This window comes from Ovis aries, chromosome 1 (genome assembly GCF_016772045.2).
Source record: "Ovis aries strain OAR_USU_Benz2616 breed Rambouillet chromosome 1, ARS-UI_Ramb_v3.0, whole genome shotgun sequence".
NCBI classification, from domain to species: Eukaryota; Metazoa; Chordata; class Mammalia; order Artiodactyla; family Bovidae; genus Ovis; species Ovis aries.
This window is the reverse complement of record NC_056054.1, coordinates 93681431-93697166: the sequence shown is the minus strand read 5'-3', so window position 1 is coordinate 93697166 and position 15736 is coordinate 93681431.

Here is a 15736-nt window from a genome sequence, read left to right as displayed (position 1 = left end):
GAAGAGTTGACTCATTGGAAAAGACTCTGATGCTGGGAGGGATTGGGGGCAGGAGGAGAAGGGGATGACAGAGGATGAGATGGCTGGATGGCATCACTGACTCGATGGACATGAGTTTGAGTGAACTCTGGGAGTTGGTGATGGACAGGGAGGCCTGGCGTGCTGCGATTCATGGGGTCGCAAAGAGTCGGACACAACTGAGTGACTGAACTGAACTGAACTAAAGTAGGATATTGTTTGAATTTTATGGAATTAGTGCAAGTCAGAAATAAAAAGATAAAAAAAAGGGCAATGGATATGCATGTGTCCCATAAGGGGAATCCTGAGTCACTAATAACAATATGAGGAGATAAATGTTCAACCCAACCAGCAGTCAGAGAAGAATCAGATATATAGAGCATCAGTGAGATGTTACTTCACATCATCAGACTGGCAAAAACTCTAAAGTCTGACAGTACCAAGTGGTGAGAAGCATGGCTTGAAACAAATTTAACAGATTTCTAAAGAGCACATCATCCAACAAAACACAGAATACATATTCTTCCCAAGTGCACATGGAATATTTTCCATGATAACCATATGCTAAGCCGTAAGACAAGCCACAGTAAATTTAGAAGGACTGACATTATACAAAGTATGTGCTCTATCCACAATAGAATGAAATTAGCAGTAAACAGCAATTTGGGAAATTCTCAAATATGTGGAGATTAAACAACAAACTCCTAAATAAACACTAGGTCAAAGGTGGGAAGGGAGGTGGGATAAGGGTTCAGGATGAGGGGAGACACATGTATATCCATGGCCGATTCATGTTGATGTATGACAAAAACCATCATAATATTGTAAAGTAATTTTCCTCCACTTAAAATAAATTAACTAATTTTTTAAAAAAGAAGTTACCAAGGAATTTAAAAATACTTTGAGGTGAATGAAAATAAAAACACAGCATACCAAAACTAAAGGATGCGACCACGGTAGTAATAGGAGGGAAATTAATAAATGTAAAAATGAAGATCTCAAATCAGTACCCCATGTTGCTGCTGTTGTTGTTCAGTTGCTAAGTTGTGTCCAACTCTTTGCAACCTCAGACTGTAGCCCTCCAGGCTCCTCTGTCCATGGGATTTCCTAGGCAAGAATACTGGAGTGGGTTGCTATTTCCCTCTCTAGGGGATCTTCTGGATCCAGGAATCAAACCCATATTTCCTGCATTGGCAGGCAAATTTCTTACCACTGAGCCACAAGGGAAGCTCTATCTTTTCACTTTGGAAACTAGAAAAAGAAGAGAAACATAAACCCAAAGGAAACAAAAGGAGGAGGGGAAAAAAAGGATGCAGATAAAAGAAATAAAGAGATAGAGTGGACAATAATAAAATAGAAAAGGATTACAGAAAATAAAACCAAAAAAAAAATTTTTTTTTTAGAGCAAGAAAATTAGGAAACTTTAGTTAGACTGTTCAAGGCAGGGAAAAGAGAGAAGACTCAAATTACTAAAATGAAAATGAAAGAGGGAAAATCATTACCAACCTTACAGAAATATAAAGGATTAGAAAGAAATACAATGAACAATTATATGATAGATAGTCTAAATGAGATACACAAATTTCCAGAAAGACACAAATTACCAAAACTCATAAAGAATTAGAAAAGCTGAATAGACCTATAGCAAGAGATTGAATCAGTTAAAAAAACAAAACAAAACAAAACAAAAAAACCCTACAACACAATACAACTAAAAAACCCCAATAATTACTTATAAAGGAAAACCCTGGCCTAAATTAGCTTCAACGGCAAATTACACCAAGGGTTTAAAGAATACTAACATGAATCATTTATACAGTCTTTCTAAAAGTAGAGGAGAAAGAAACACTTTCAGCTCATTCTATGAGGGTCAGTATTTCACTGATGTGGAAACCAAAGACAATACGAGAAAGAAAGAAGAAGAAAGAAAAAATGGAGGAAATAGCAGATCAGTATATCTTATAAAAGTCATCAATAAAATATTAGCAAACCAAATCCAACAACTTAAAAGGGATCATTCCCAAGTGGGATCTGTCCCAGGAATGTAAGCTTGATTTAACACTTGAAAACAAATTAATTCATAGACTACATGAATAGGATAAAGGACATCGGCTATATGCTCATCTCAATAGATGCTGAGAAAGCATTTGACAAAATCCAACACATTCCATGGCAAAAACAGTCAGCATACGGGGATAGAAATAGTATTTAGTATTTCAACCTGAAAAAGGTATCTATGCAACACTCATAGCTAACATTATACTTAATTGCAAAAAATAATGAAGACTTTCTCTAAGATCAAGAGCAAGACAAAGATGTTTATTCTTACCACTTCTCTTCAACACGAAGTTTTAAGCAAGGGTAGTTAGGCAAGAAAAGGAAATTAAAAGTATTCAGATTGGAAGGAAGCAATAACACTCTATTTACCAATGTTGTAATATTGTATATAGAAAACCCAAGGAACCCACAAAAATACTATAGAACTAATAAATGATATTGCAGGTATAACTCTGATATATATGCATATACAAATTGTATGTCTATATTGAATCATATTTGTATATAGTAGCAATGATCAATGTAAAAAATAAAATTAAGAAAATAATTCCACTTATTATAGCATCAAGAAGGATAAAATACTTAGGAATAAATTTAACAAAAGGAGTATAAATTTAAATAGATAGAAAGGCATCCTGGGTTCATTGATTGGAAGACTTTTTACTTTTAAGATGGCAATACTCCCAAAATTGACCTACAGATTCATCACAGTCCTAAGATCTCAGATGCCCTTGTGGTTTTTTTGTTTTGTTTTGATTTTCATTTTTGAAGATATGAACAGGGCTTCCCTGGTGGCTCAGTGGTAAAGACTCCACCTGCCAATACAAGAGACACACATTCGATCCCTGGTCTGGAAGATCCCACACGTGGTGGAGCAAATAAGCCTGTGTGCCGCAACTGCTGAGACTGTGCTTTAGAGTGCGGGAGCCGCAGCTGCTGAAGCCCCAAGCCCTAGAGCCCATGCTCCACAGCAGGAGAGGCCGCTGCAGCGAGAAGCCCGCCAGCTGGAGAGTGGCCCTCACCTACTGCAACTAGAGAGGAGCCTGCCCCGCAGCGAAGACCCGGCACAGCCAAAAAAGAATAGGTCAGTAGGACTTTTTAGAGATGTGAACAAATGAACTCTAAACTTCATATGGAGATACAAGGGCCAGTCAATGAGAATGGCCAAAGTGATCTTGAAAAAGAACAGAGTGGTAGCACTTACACTTCTCCATGTCCAAACTTCTTACAGAGCTACAGTAATTAACACAACGTGATGCTGGTAAATGAACAGATGACTAGACCAGTGGAACAGAACTGAAAGTCTAGTCTCCACATTTCCGGTCCACCGACTTTCATCATGAGTGCCAGGACAATTCGGTGGGGGAAACGTTAGTCTTTTTAAGAAACGGTACTGGGACAACTGATTATCAATATGCTATATACATATATAAAGTTAGACCATTATCTTACACCATACACAAAAAGTAACTCAAAATGGGTTATAGATCTAAATGTGAGAAGTATATGTAAATTTTTATAGCCTTGAATTAGACAATCATCTCTCTTTGCAATTCCAAAAGAATAAACAACAAATGAAAAAAATAAATTGAATTTCACCAAAATTAAGCACTTGGTTGCTTCAAAGGGTGTAATCAACAAAGTGAAGAGATAATTTAGAATGGGAAAAAAATACTTGCAATTCACTTACTTGATAAGGGATCTGTATCTAGAATATAATGAAGTCTTAAAATTCAATAATATAAAGACATGTTCCAATTAAACATGTGCAAAGGATTTGGATAGACAATTCTTCAAAAAGATATACAAATGGTCAATAAGTATATGGAAAGATTCTCAACATCACTAGTCATTAGGGAAATGCAAATCAAAGCCACAAGATATCACTTCATACCCACTATTGATTCCTGTAATAAAAAGGTCATAAAAAATAATCACTGGTGAGAATGGGGAGAAAGCAGAATCCTCACACACTGTTGATTGGAATATAACTTTGGAAAACAGTTGGTCAGTTCCTCAAAAAGATAAACATAGAGTTACCATGTGACTCCCCCAGCAATTTCACTCCTAGATATATTCTCTCCCCAAATTAGAACATAGCCACACAAAAACTTGTACACAGATGTTCATAACTTCTTTATTCAGAATATCCAAAAGTAGAAACAGCCCAAATGTTCACAGATTGATGAATGAATAAATTAGATATGTGATTGATCTATCACGGAATATTATTTGGCAGTAGAAAGAAATGCAGCACTAATACACGCTGACAACATGGATAAACCTTGAGAACATTATGCTAAGTGAAAGAAGCCGTTCACAAAAGAACACCTTTTATGTGAGCTAATTTATGTGAAAAGTCCAGAATAGGCAAATCTTTAGTTTTTCCAGGAGTCATGTACAGATGTGAGACTTGGATTATAAAGAATGCTGAGCAACGAAGAACTGAACTGTGGTGCTAGAGAAGACTCTTGAGAGTCCCTGGACAGCAAGGAGATCAAACCAGTCAATCCTAAAGGAAATCAACCCTGAATATTCACTAGAAGGACTGATGTTGAAGCTGAAGCTCCAATATTTTGGCTACCTGATGCAAAGAGCTGGCTCATTGGAAAAGACTCTGATGATGGAAAAGGTAGAGGGCAGGAGGAGAAGGGGGCGACAGAAGATGAGATGGTTGGATGGCATCACTGACTCACTGGACATGAGTTTGAGTAAACACCAGGAGATAGTGAAAGACAGGGAAGCCTGGCATGCTGCAGTCCATGGGGCTGCAAAGAGTCAGACACACTTAGCCACTGAACAACAACAAAATAGAGACTGAAAATAGACTAGTGGTTGTTTAGGACTAGGGGTGGGCTGGAAGGATTAGGGAGTACTGATGAGAGATTGTTAAGGATACAGTGTTTCCTTTCAGGGTGATGAAAATATTTTAAAATTGATGATGGTGATGGTTGCAAAACTCTGAATATACTAAAAACTATTGAATTGCACACTTTTCCCCCACTCAAATAAAACTTTTACATAAAAAAAAAAAGTAGAACCAAAAGGTAGAAGTCAAAAACTTATATTATTTCATTCTGAGAAAGAACTTTCCAGTAACTAGATCTACTAGATCTACCTGAAAATGAAATGGGCTGTCTTTGAGTTGCCAAGCTCTCTGTGGGTAATAAGTATTCAAATGGTAGCTCTTAATTAACAGTTTAAAGTCTCAACCCTTCGTTTCCAGATGTATGTGCTCCTGAAGCTGCTATACCACCATTCACTCAAAGAAGACCCTTACCCAAAAATGGTGTTGCCAGAGTGTCTTCAGCTTCACCCGAAGATCTAGAAACTCAGCCTACTAGGGGATTCTGAGAAACTGTATAGACCATATTGCAGAATCATCGCAACTGAAGGCTGAAGAAGTTGGGTTATTGATCTACCAACTTCCTTTCCATCACTTGTTGAGGGCTGCCCTAGGGCATTAACTCTTTGGCAATTCCAGCTTGTCCTGTGTATGGGCCAAATCTATTTCTGAAGCCAGAACAAGCAGGGAGTTGCAGATGTTCATATAAATAGCCCTTGGGTAGAGAGTGAATGTCAGGGGCCAGCATCTGCTGCAACACCCAGTGTCTAACTATAGCCCAGATGTCTGTTCTGGGGCACCAGACCTATACAGGCAACTAGTCACTAGATTTCTCCACCTATATCCATGAGCAGGGAGATAGGATTCCAGTGGGGAGCAAACTAGCCCTGGTCTCTGCTTATTACTCTCCAAAGGCATCTCAAATTCAACCTGCCCAACATGAGATTCATTGCTGCCTCTCCCAACCCATTCCTCTTTTTGTATTTCCTGTCTATGTAGATGGCCACTCAAGTCCTCAACCCAGAGACCTTCCTTGACTTTTATATACCTCCGACATCCAATCATACCATGCTTGCCAGAGCCACCTTCTACCTTTCTGGACTTTTCTCAATCAGCTATGTTTTAAAATACATTATTTATTTAAATGGGAATGCAACTAAGCTACAAAGGGACCTTGATAATTTTCTTGGTGGCTTTCAAGATGAATGTCTACGGTACGGTGATGGTACTTGTTGCCTTTGTCTTTCTGCCCAGCGAGGCTGGAAGCCTTTGAGTGCAGGGACCACACCTCACATTTTTCTAACTTCCAGACTGAGACAGGGCTCCGATTCCAGCAACCTGTGTGTGTGCTGGTCTGCTGTTGACATTAGGCACTGCAGGCACAGGGGCCTGGGCTCACAAACCTTTTGGAAGCCCTTTAATTTTTTAAATCAGAAGGAAGATGAACAGAACATAATAAAAATAATGTATAGTAATGAATCCAGCCCGGATTATATTTGTCTTTAGACCTGCACAGTTGTGAAATACAATTGTTAATATTTTTTGTTCATTTTGTGGTCAAAAGGGCCCAGGATGACAAGAATGCCTGGGGCCCATGAGGGGGATATTTTAGTCCGGTGCACAGGTCAACATTACCTTCTCACCATGAAACTGAAGTTTCTGGGCCTGTTGGGGGCTGCACTACTGTTGTCCCTTTTTATTTATGCTTGAAAGAATAGCTCAGTGAACTGTGTATTCTGCCTTATCCTACCTCCTTTTAAGACTCTAGGACAAAAATAGCCCCAAAGCTTTTTGGACCGGTTGAACTGAAGATAAGTTTAAATTTAAGAGGCTCTTAGCTTCAAACATGGAAGATAAGATGAAAAAAATCCAGACAGTCTACTTTAGTTCTACCCCAATCAAACTTTTATTTCAAAGAACTATTTAAAGGACTTGACATATGTGAAACACAAAACTCTTTTTTTAAACCTTCAGGGATATGACAAAGAGCCTGAAATGAGACCTTTTCCTTCCCACAGCCTCAGATACCCTGTGAGTGCCAAGGTATGGGCTACGAACCTAAGGAGGGCAGCTCTGTTTTGCCTGCCCTCAGGCCATCTGGTATACAAATTGTGTGTTTCCTGGACTCCCTGCAAGTTGCAATCTGCAAGCATTTGCCTGCAAATCAGGTTGAAATGAACAAAGGCAGCCTTGAAGGGGGATGCCTCAGAGGGCACTGCAGCCCAAGGGATGCGTGTAATGTGGGGTGGGTAAGGATGGGGTGGAGCAGGTTGGGGAGGCAGAAAGTTGTTGCTAGGCAACCAGCCCGAGTGCCTTTGTAAATGTGGATATATTTTGTTTGAAGCAGCAGCTGGCCGTCACCACCTTCTTTTCTCTCCCTCCTCCTATTTATATCCAGAATGTAGACCTGATCTAGAACTCTCAGAGAGGTCCTGGGAAGATGGAATAGGGAGCTGATTGAGGGTTTAGAAGACAGGTGCACGTGAAAAGGCAAATGATTTAACAGCTCAGGATAGACCTGGATGTTGACACATACTAACCAAGACCTTAGGCAAGTGTGTTTAATCTCTCTGACACTCAGATCCCTCTATTGGAAACCTGGAGACACAACTCTCTGGCAGGAACGTTATTAAGATTAGAAAAAGTGCATGCAGAGGACCCAGCCCAGTACTTGGCACATAGTAGATGCTCAGTAATTGACAGTGAGTGTGAAGAGTATGGGCTCAGGCACCAGACTGCCACGTCCCAGCTCTGCCACTTATCAGCTATGTGACCTCGGGCATGTTTCTTAACCTTTTAGTGACTTCACCTTTTTCTTTTCCCCATCTGTAAAATAGGGGATAATGATAGTACTTACAGGGCTGTTTTGAAATGCATCAATAATGCAAAGTGTTTAGAATAGTGCCTGATCCACAGTAAGCACTCAGTACACGTCAACAATGAATCGTAGCACCATCTATGCCGTGTCTGAGCGCCCTTGCAGACCAGGTGCTAGCAGAGCGAACTTGCAGGAGCTCCTTTTCAAGAGGATTTTGAGTGTGGCCAGTGGTGACTGAAGAGAAGGTTGTTACTCTGGTACCTTGAGAGCAGCCAAAAGTAAAAGTCGCTCAGTCATGTCTGACTCTTTGCTAGCCCATGGACTGTAGCCTGCCAGGCTCCTCTGTCCATGGGATTCTCCAGGCAAGAATACTGGAGTGGGTTGCCATTTCCTCCTCCAGGGGATCATCCTGACACAGGGATTGATCCCAGCTCTCCTGCACTGCAGGAGGATTCTTTACCATCTGAATCGCCAGGGAAGCCCCTTGAGAGAGGTGTATGTATTAATTAAGCAAGTATTTTTAGCAGAGTCCAGACTCTGATAAACTGTATAACTTTGGGCAAATTACTTAAGCTATTTTAGCTATAAGAGACTATTTTGTAAAATGAGTATAATCAGGATCCCTGTCCCATCTGGTGGTTACGAGGATTAAATGAGGTGACTTGTCAGGTGCTCAGCATAAATGCCTGGCCCAGAGTAAGTAGTTAAAACCTGCCAGCTGATATCATTTCCAGAAAGAGTGAGAGAAGAAAGAGAGTAGCATGGGGCCTGTGTCCATTCCAACAGAGTCACGATAGGAAAGATCTGCAGAAAAAAAGCTGAAGATGCTGTTTGTCTTTGAGGGGGTGAGATGGATGAGCTAAGGCACCAACAAAGCCACTTTGGCCTCCAGGCAACCAACAGTGACTCAGACTAGAAGAGGTGTCCTTTTATCTTCACTGTGGGCCATCACAACTGACCACTTGGGGACTGTGAGGGTTGGTGGTGGTGGTTTAGTCTCTAAGTCATATCAGACTCTTGTGAATCCATGGACTGTAGCTCGCCAGGCTCTTCTGTTCATGGGACTTCTCAGACAAGAATACTGGAGTGGTTGCCATTTCCTTCTCCAGGGGATCTTACCAAGCCAGGGACCGAACCTGCTTCTCATGCATTTCAGGGGGATTTTTCTACTGCTGAGACACCAGTGTTGAGACCTTGGGTATTAAGAGGCAGGATTCTTAGTACAGACATTGGAGTTCTCAGTGAGGGGTTTCGGGAATGGAGGTGAAGCTCCCAAGAAGGAAGACCTCAGTGAGAAGGGCTGAGAAGAAGTTGTATGGTAATGGGGGCCATATAAGCAGATGGGGATCAGACTGGTGAACTTTCTTATAATGAGGACTACTATTTGCACCCCACCTGGTAGATACGAACAGACATTTTGCCAAAGAATGCATACAGATGGCCAACGGGTACATGAAAAATGCTCAGCGTCACTAATCACCAGGGAAATACACATCAAAATCACAGTGAGATATTACTCACACCTTTTAGTATTTAGTGTTAGTGGTTCAGTTGTGTCTGACTCTTTGCAAGCCCATGGACTGTAGCCCACCAGGCTCCTCTGTCCGTGGGATTCTCCAGACAAGAACACTGGAGTGAGTAGCCATGCCCTCCTCCAGGGGATCTTCCCAACCCAGGGATTGAACTCAGGTCTCCTGCATTGCAGGCAGATTCTCTACTGCCTGAGCTACCACAGTTAGTATGGCTGCTATAAAAAAAGATAATATATAACAAGTGTGGGAGAGGATGTGGAGAGAAAAGGGAATCCTTGTACACCGTTGGTGGGAATGTAAACTGACGTGACCATTCTGGAAAATGGTATGGGAGTTCCTCAAAAAATTAAAAATGGAGCCACCATGTCATTCAGTCATTCCATTTTTGGGTATTTAATCTGAAGAAGATGGAAACACTAACTTGAAATGATACATGCGCCCTCACGTTCACTGTAGCATTGTTTAAAACAGCCAGGATATGGAAACAACCTTTTGTTTCATAGACGGATGAACGGATAAAGGAAATGTATATATTCAATATCTGTATTGAATATATATTTATCACACACATACACTCACAATGAAATGTTATTCAGCTGTAAAAAAAAGAATGACGTCTTGCCATTTGTGACAATATGGATGAACCTTGAGGACAAATACTAAGTGAAATGCGTCAGGCAGAGAAAGACAAGTACTGTTTGATTTCACTTACATACGGAATCTGATAAGTAAATAAACACACCAAGCTTACAGATGCAGAGGATAGCACACCAAGCTTACAGATGCAGAGGACAGCACACCAAGCTTACAGATGCAGAGGATAGCACACCAAGCTTACAGATGCAGAGAACAGACGGTGGGTGAAGGGATCAAAGGGCACAAACTACCGGTTACACGATAAGTAAGTTGTGGGGGTGTAACGTACAATACGGTAACGATAGTTGATAATAGTGCATCGCATATTTGAAAGTTGCTAAGAAAGTAGGAAATTAGGAAAGTAGTAGCAGCCGTGAAATTAAAAGACGCGTACTCCTTGGAAGGAAAGTTATGACCAACCTAGAGAGCATATTAAAAAACAGAGACATTACTTTGCCAACAAAGGTCCGTCTAAGTCAAGGCTATGGTTTTTCCTGTGGTCATGTATGGATGTGAAAGTTGGACTGTGAAGAAAGCTGAGCACCGAAGAATTGATGCTTTTGAACTGTGGTGTTGGAGAAGACTTTTGAGAGTTCCTTGGACTGCAAGGAGATCCAACCAGTCCATTCTGAAGGAGATCAGCCCTGGGATTTCTTTGGAAGGAATGATGCTAAAGCTGAAACTCCAGTACTTTGGCCACCTCATGTGAAGAGTTGACTCACTGGAAAAGACTCTGATGCTGGGAGGGATTGGGGGCAAGAGGAGAAGGGGACGACAGAGGATGAGATGGCTGGATGGCATCACCAACTCGATGGACATGAGTTTGGGTGAACTCCAGGAGTTGGTGATGGACAGGGAGGCCAGGTGTGCTGCAATTCATGGGGTCGAGAAGAGCTGGACAGGACTGAGCGACTGAACTGAACTGAACTGAAGAAAGTAGGTCTCTAAGAAAATGTGGTGTGAAAGCACTCAGACTGTTCTCCTGGGTCTAGCTCCTTTTTATTTCTTTTTCTTTTTTTTTAATAGGAGAATTACTGCTTTACAGTTATGTGGCTTACTGTATAATTTACTGTTGTGTGATTTCTGCCACACAACAACGTGAATCAGTTGTAAGTATACATCTTTTTTTATTTCTTGACTCAGCTTTGTGACATGAGCCTGCCTCTGGGCTTCAGTAGCACCTTGTACATGGCACTAGCCAGACAACTCTTGACTGTAAAACCCAGATATCCCTTGAACTCTCATGAACAGTCTCAAACTATCTTCAACAATAAGGAAACTGGCTCATGTAATTTAGAAGTCTAAAGGTAAGGTCGGTTTCAGGATTGGCTGCAGCATCCCCAGGTTTCAATATGTGTATGATACTGTCTACAGGAAGAGAAATGGAGCTACTTCCATTGGCATTCCCTGAAGAGTGAGATTGTCCCAGCATGCCCTGCCCAAACCTTTCTTTGCAGCTCATTTTCCCCAAGTGATCATATACCTATCCTAAAACCAACTGTTTGCCAGGTGAGTGAGCTTACCTTTAGATCAAAGATTCTCAGCTAGGGGTGATTTTGCTCCCAACTCACCCATGGCCAGGACATTTAGTAACATCTGGAGATATATTTGTTTGTCACTGCTGGAGGGTCAAAGCAATGTGTGTGTCACTGGCATACACTGGGCAGAGGCCAGGGATACTGCTAAACATCCTATAGAGCACAGGGCATTCTCCCACAATAAGAATAATCCGGGTAAAATGTTAATAGTACCAAAATAAAGAAACCCTGTTTTAGACTAATCAGCCCGCACTTGGAGCTTGGAGTGCAGGTAGCAGCCATAAATGTGGGGATGGATGAGCAGCGGCCACCTAAACAAACTGAAACTCACTTGGGGAAAAGAACGGGAAAATGGGTCCTGAGTCAACAACCAACCAGCTATACTGCAGCTTTGCTCCTAGGAGCACTTACCGTATTGTGTGGCTGCTCTTTATTTACTCTGTGTTAGTTTTCTATTGCTAGATAACAAATTGGCAAACACTTAGCATCGTAAAGCAACACAGGTTTATTACCTCACAGTTTCTGCAGGTCAGAAGTCTGGACATAGTGGCCTGGATGCTCTGCTCAATGTCTCACTGGGCTGAAATCCAAGTGTTGATTAGGGCTGCAGGTCTCCTCTGGGGTTCTCTTCCAAGCTCATCCTTGTGGTTAAATTCATCTCCTAGAGGTTATAATATTCTGTTTCCTTGCAGGCTCGTTAGCTGGGGGCCATTCATAGCATCTAGCGGCCACACACACTCCTTACCTCGTGACCAGCAAAGGTGCATCAGATCCTTCCCATGCTTTGAACCTCTAACTTAAACTCTCCCACCAGCCATCAAAAACTCTCTGCTTTTAAAGTGTTTATGTGATTAGGTCAGGTCCATTCAGATAATTTCTCTTTCTCAAGTTCAACTGATCTGGAACCTTGACTGCAATAACCAAATTCCATCACATCATCACCTATATTAGTGTTTGGACGACTAACTGGGAAAACGTTATGTGTATGCTAAGAAGCATCTTTATGTTCCTGGCTTTTAGCAGGGTACCTGGCAAACAATTTTTTTTCCCCCAATAAACATTGCTTGAATGACTAAAGAAAAGAATGAGACAAACTCACTTCCTTTGGTAGGGGATAGAATAACTAGATTGGTCATTCAGGGACATGTTATAAAGAGAACTGCGCAATCTCGGAATTAGAAGATACATGTGGTCATACAGGAATCTGTCCATCATTCCAGGAATCCATGTATTCACAGTGTGGGGTTCATCAGATCAGTTCTCCCTGGTTCTGAGCTCTATATTTCTTTTACAATGCAGGCTAATTTTTTGTATTGCCTCTTGGGCAGAATTGGCAAGCTGCTGACTCATATTGAACTGCAGCTCACTTAAAGCTTTCCTGCATTAACTGATATTGTGCCAGGTCTCATTTTTGTACTTGGGCAGATTTTATGCCACTTCCTTCCCACTCATTCTTCTGCCGTGGGTTCTGGCCTATCATTTCTATCTTTTGGAGACCTTTGAGAATTCTGATGTTATTATTTGCCTCCTTGACTCTCCTAACATGATAATACTTGAAAATACAATGAGTCTATTTTCTTTGCCTTTGTCCAAATAGTTTATAAGAGTGTTGAATGAGACATTCAAAACCCTGAGGCATGTTATTGCTTTCAGGTTGACAACAATGATTTAATCAACATTTTGCATAAGGGTCGCTCAACCTATGATGAATCAACTTTTTTTTTTTTTTTTTTCTGGCTGAGCGGCATGTGGGATCTTAGTTCCCTATACAGGGTACAGGACCAGGGATTGAACTGGTGCTCCCTACAGTGGGAGCATGGACTCTTAAACCACTGGACCATCAGGGAAGCCCCCTGAATCAACTCTTTTTATTTTTCTATCATATCTAAAAGGCTATTATGAAAGACTTAAATGTTTGGCTAAACCTAAGCTATTCAGTGGAGAAGACAATGGCATCCCACTCCAGTACTCTTGCCTGGAAAATTCCATGGATGGAGAAGCCTGGTAGGCTGCAGTCCATGGGGTCGCTGAGGGTCGGACATGACTGAGCGACTTCACTTTGACTTTTCACTTTTGTGCATTGGAGAAGGAAATGGCAACCCACTCCAGTGTTCTTGCCAGGAGAATCCTGGTGGGCTGCCGTCTATGGGGTCGCACAGAGTCGGACACAACTGAAGTGACTTAGCAGCAATAGCAGCAAGCTATTCAGTATACTTCACATATACCCCTAGGAAATATAATACACATCTTTTGCAAGCAGGTACATATTAGAAAATTCTTTTCCAAATTCTCAGTTATGCTGTGCCTTGGAGTACTTCATATTGTTCTTGTGTAGAGACATAGGTATACTTTAACCTCCACATTTTATCGATTGCCTGCTAATATTTTCTCAGTAGCAGTTGAGTTTCATTAATTTATATTGATTTATCAATATAAGCTGGCAAGCATTTCCACTTCCTTGTCTCCATGGCTTATGGGAATTTTCACTCGGGAGAAGAAACAACTGTTCTGAATTATAAAGATGACAGTTTGGGCCGAAGAGTGGGAGCAAATGGTGTGAGCACCTGTTGAAGGGATTGTCTTTGAGGCACCTGGCTGTTCTCATGTTTTTGTCTTTGACCAATTATTGACATTTGTAGTTTTCCCAACTCTTCTTAATGATCGTACTTTGAAAAAGTGAGAGTGTTAGTCACTCAGTCGTGTCCGACCCCATGGACTATAGCTCCCCAGGCTCCTCTGTCCATGGAACTCTCCAGGCAAGAATACTGGAGTGGGTAGCCATTCCCTTCTCCAGGGCATCTTCCTGACCTGAGGATCGAACCCAGGTCTTCTGCATTACAGGGAGATTCTTTACTGTCTGAGCCACCAGGGAAGCCCAATTATCACAATTTGTTAGTAACTCTGTTATGTCCAACTGTTTGCAATCCTATGGACTGTAGCTCACTAGGCTCTTCTGTCTGTGGAATTCTCCATCAAGAATACTGAAGTGGGTTGCCATTCCCTTCTCACTGGATCTTCCAGGCAAGAATATTGGAGTGGACTGCCATTTGCTTCTCCAGGGTCTCTTCCAGACCAGGGATTGAACCCAGGTCTCCTGCATTGCAGACAGATTCTTTACTGCCTGAGTCATCAGGAAAGCCCATCACACTTCAGGGGAATCAAACTCTCTTGTTCACAGGAAAAGGTTGGGTCTCTGTGAGTGGGAGTTTCCTATTACTCCATAGGGTTCTCTTTCCGTGGAAGGCTGGATGCTCCAGGACCCCTGAATTCACCAGTAATGCTGTAGGGATAGAGTTGTACTTTATAACCTCTTAGAAGGTCTATGAACTTAGGAAGGGGAGACAGCGGGGAAAAATTTAACTGTGTAGTGAGACCTCAAGAGAGCCCTCAGTGATCCCTGACTTCTGGTACCCACATTCCTGTGTATTCTCCCACCATATTTGTAGCAGGGTAAGTCTGTGTGACCAGTGGACTATAGCAGAAGTAACCGTATGTCACTTCTAAGATGAGGTTATAAAAGCCATTGCGGTTTCCATCTTGGTCACTCAAATCTTTAACCAATCACTTGAGGGAAGGTCAGTTGCCAGCTGTGAGCAGACTACAATGAAGACGGTGTGATGGAGAATGCAGTCTCTGACCACAGCCAGCGCGGAAACAAGTCCTCTTACTGACAGCTATGGGAGGGACCGGTGAGTGGACCCTCCTTTCCCGATCAAACCTGCAGATGACTATAGTTTCATGAGAAACCCTGGCTGGAAGCACCCAGCCAAGATACTCTTGGGTTCCTGATCCCCAGAAACTACATCAGATAATAAATTTTGTTGTTTTGAGATAATTCACTATACAGCAGTAGAAAACTTATACACTAGGAGATGCTGAATATGTTGTTTGGGTTTCCTTAAGGACAGTGAATAAAATGCCAAATTCCCAGCAAACAGTAAAAGACGAGCTAGTTAATTTCTTAGGAGAACTCTAGAGAGTATTGCTATGACTTATATGGATAGGCCTTTTACCATGTTTTAAAATGTCAATAATGATAATCGTCCTTTGCTAAACCACCCACACATATTCACACAGGAAGTAAAAAGCACAAGTACCTATTCTATTCTTATCTTATTCCTCAGAAGCAACTGCTGATATCAGTTGGGTTTTTATCTTTCTAAATCTTTCCCGTCAATTATAATCACACACATATACAATTACAAAACCCAGTTTGTGTGTATTTGACAAATGTCTTTATCACTTAACATTCATACCATGTATTCTTTGACAACGATGGTTTAATCAACAC